The sequence below is a fragment of the Magnolia sinica genome, chromosome 5 (genome assembly GCF_029962835.1).
Source record: "Magnolia sinica isolate HGM2019 chromosome 5, MsV1, whole genome shotgun sequence".
NCBI lineage: Eukaryota > Viridiplantae > Streptophyta > Magnoliopsida > Magnoliales > Magnoliaceae > Magnolia > Magnolia sinica.
The window spans coordinates 32235969-32240216 of NC_080577.1; positions in this window are offsets into that span (position 1 = coordinate 32235969).

Genomic DNA, 4248 nt, shown 5'->3' on the forward strand with positions numbered 1-4248 from the left:
TTTGGTGCTTGACGTGTATAATGTATTGTCTGCCAGATGCCTTAACTACTACTGTGAATCAGCGATATTTATGTTGTTCCTGTTAGTCTCACATGGAGTGACGTGGCCGACAAGGGATGGTCACGATCGACCGCACATAGCGTCCCTTATACAAATTAGCTGCTGTACCGCACACCAACGATTTGACTGGTGTACATATCTAGCTTATGGAGATGAGCCCGACAGTCCTCGATCTTCTTGATAGTACCAACGATGGAAAAGAAGATTAAACGCCTAATCATAACGTGTTTATTGTACCTAATACGATGTATTTATTATATCTACACTTTCCATTTGGGACGCGGACTGCGTGCTACGAGCCCACCGCGGTTTAAGTATTTTATCCACGCCAATCATCATTTTTCTCGAATCATTTTAAGGTATGGTCCAAAAAATTAGGGAGGTCCAAGTCTTAAGTGGACCACAAAGTGGGGATTGAACATCCACCATTAAAAAGTTCTTGGGAGCTGGAGAAGTTTCGGATCAAGCTTATATTTGTGTATTCACTTCATCCACGTCTACTTGACCTTATTAATAGGTTAGATGGTAAAAAAACATCACAATGACCCTTAGAAAGGTTTCAACGGTGGGTGCCATTATCATTAAAGCTTCATTTGGTGTGATGAGCTGTGGACCTGCCTCATTTTTAGGATAATAACTTTAAATGATCTGATAAAAGTGATGAACGGTGTGGATAAAACACTTACATCATTGTGGTCCCCATAGAGCTATGCTCGGACAAATTACTGTCTGGTGGGGCAGGACACAATCGACATCCTACCATTTGAAGAGATCATTTTAAGGCATGTGCCCAGAAATGAGTCATATCCAAAACTCAAGTGGATCACATCACAAATAGCAACATAGTATTATTTCTCACTAAAACATTCCTAAGACCCAACATGTTGTTTTTATCCGTCCAATCTACTCGTAAGGTCATACCAATACAAATGAAGTAAAAAAAACAATCAAATATCAAATTGATCCATAACTTCTGTGACCGCAAGAAAGTTTCAACGGCGTGGATAGGAGACATGCATTACAGTGGCCCCACCTAGTTTACTGTACGCTGTAGCGTATTGAGTACCGGGTATGCAATACGCGTTCGTACGGGACTAGGAGATGCCGAGATGATAGTGCAGAGCTGGAAGAGCCGGAATACGGCATGGAAATACCCAACACTAACGTGCCAGGTTATTCAACAATCTGGACCGTCCAACTTAGTGGGGCTCAATATGGATGGACGATGTTTGGCAAATAATACATAGAGAAGACCCTAGCATTTACTAATAACTAATTTCCAGCACTTTAATGATGATCATTGACTGCTTTTCATTCCCCGTCGATATAAATGTCACTGTTTAAACGGATAGGATCATATGATCTATGGATTCTTGAATAAATTTCAATCCATAGTGGGTCCCACCAGAGGTACAATCATGAAGGAAAGATAACGCTGCCACGTGTAATGTAGCCATATGGTTCTCGATATCCCGGTTCTTCTCAGTCTCACTGCGGGGAAACGTACAGCTTTCCAGACCTCAGGATTCTGTACCTATGTGGGCACGGTGTCGATCTGATATGCTCTATTGATTTGAACCGTTGATACAAACAAGGCACATTTTTTCTACCATTTTCTTGTGTGCCACTGATGAAAGTGTTAAAATCTCTTAATCTGGGCGATTCTCAAGGCAGCCATCCTCAACGGTGGGACCCTTCACAATAACGGTTTGGGTTGCACCCAAATGCACAGAATCATATGGCTTGGCAGCTGTAGGTTTGATGATCAGCGGGACCCCACTGCCTACTCAAGATATAGGGCTGAAAGTCGGGCAGGTCTGGTTGGTGCCTAACCCTAAGCCCAACCCAAGGTTCTTATACCTTAACCCTAACCTAAGCCCAACCCAGGCGGGCTCTGTCGGGTGAATACATGCTAATATTTTACTTCTTACATTAGTCTATTATATCTCAATACTCGTGTTATTTTTTATATTTATAATTTTATTAATTATAAATATAATTATTTATCATAAAAAAATTTATTTTTATAAATAAATAAGCTAAAATATATGACAACCATTCTTTTAAAAGTTACACGCAATTTATATGGGAGAGAAATCCGGCTTATATTGTTAGCTTGAGTCATTGGAAATAACATGGAATAATGAGACCCCGATGACACTAAAATTTTCTGTGCCTTCAACACAAATGACCCACACTCAATTATATATTTGAACAGATTTGAGTTAGGCAACCCTAGACCTCAACCCAAGCCCAACTCGACTTTGATTTTGTGTTTGTATAGCCCAAGCCTGAGACCAAACACAATACATTCTACCCACGCCCAACCCAATGTTCAGTCGGTCACGGTCATGGGTCAACCGGATTGAACCCGCCCAACTTTCAGCCCTATCAAGATGTTAGATAATAAAATGAGGTGGGTCCCTCCACAAACAGCATGTGGTCGAGAATTAATCACAATGATGCGCAATCCCCACATTCGGTGGATGAAATCCAGGCCGTTTATTAGGTGCACCACCCATTTGTATGTACCGAAAAAAAAAAGAAGAGGATTCCATACATCAGGTAGGTCACGCATGACTAGGCATTTTTTTAATGGTTAATATAAGTAGCACGTTAATCCGTGACCTCATATCGATTGATACATCGCACCGTACAGGTGAGTCATCTGCTACGCTATATTCGTGGAGTTATTCAGTATTGTCAGACTATGCTTATCCATACCAGTGCACACGGAAAATTTATACACGAGGAAATATTTACCTCAATCCAACCGTGCAATCGAGGGCTACAGTGTAGAGGAGAGATTACCCGAAAACTGAAACTATAGTTCATAATAACTATCCTACTGGTAGCAATAAATTGGACGGTTGATAATAAAAACACAGCTACTGTAGTTAAGTCAACCACAGCAATGTGCAGTTATAGTTGTACACGAGTCGAGCTTGGCTTAACTTGACTTGGCTCATCCACTAGCTAACCCCAGTTTGAACTCAGCTGGGCTCAACTTGATCCTTAAGCTTGATTGGCCAGCTCAGCTCGATTTAGTCATCAACTTGGGTTAGTTCAAGCCGACTTCAAGGTAAGATCAAGCCTTCGCAGAATTTTCTCAAACCTATGGAATGCATTTTCAATTGCTCACGGTATGTAAAACAGTAGCAACATTTTACATGCATTTTATCAAACAATTAGTAGGCAACATCAAAATCAAGATACAAGAGTATTTGTTTCATATCCAACCGGCTGACACTTCATTGAGTCATTTCATCAAATACTTGATGAGCAACATTAATATCAAAATAATCTAGTCACCGAACTGCTTCGATCCGAATTCGATTTGAGTTGGGGTTCCATCCGAGTCAAGTCGAGCTCAGGCAAGCTCAAACTCGGTTCAAAATTTTTACGAGCTAAAAAAATTAGCTTGACTATCTTGAACTCAGTTTCGAGCTGAGCCATATCGTGCTTTTTCGAGTCAAGTCCAGTGGGCTAACCGATCTAACTCGGTTTGTGTACAGCTCCATGTGCAGTTGCTCTTCCTAAAGCGAAATGAACTTATACACTGCTGGATCATCCAAGCGGTATAAAATGTGGGCCCCAAAATGAAGAACGCATGGGACAAACATCAGGCGGTTCTGTTTGTCTGGTAGGCCGCATCATCGATGGTAGTACTCAGCCCGCAACATGCAGGTGTCGACAACCTAATTAATGACTACGTCAAACTTATTTTCAGCCAGTGATCTTCAGTATCCGATCCGTGCATCAGGTTGCAGCGACCTAGTTGATCATATGGCCGAAAGCTCAGGCCACCCATACATCTGTATGGTCACACACGCATGGAATCAATTTAAAGTCTAAAAATGCTTGCAGGTTTGTCCCATTCATAGATGCGTGTGTCTGTCAAACCTCCTTCAATAATTAATGGCCCCATCCATTACAAACGGCTTATGTCATCTGCCAACGTATTTGACGCTAACTAGAAAGAATTTTATACTCCGGCAGGGTGATGGATGATACGCAGGAACTTAAAAATTCATAGTTAGTTTACAAGCGATTCATATCCACAGTCCAAGTTACAAGTACGTGGCATGCAAGCAACTCAAATTAACCGTCCAAAATTACTCATCCCAGTTTTGATGAACCTGTTGGCACTCATGTTTGTTTTCTGAGATATGTGTTGTGTGCACGCAT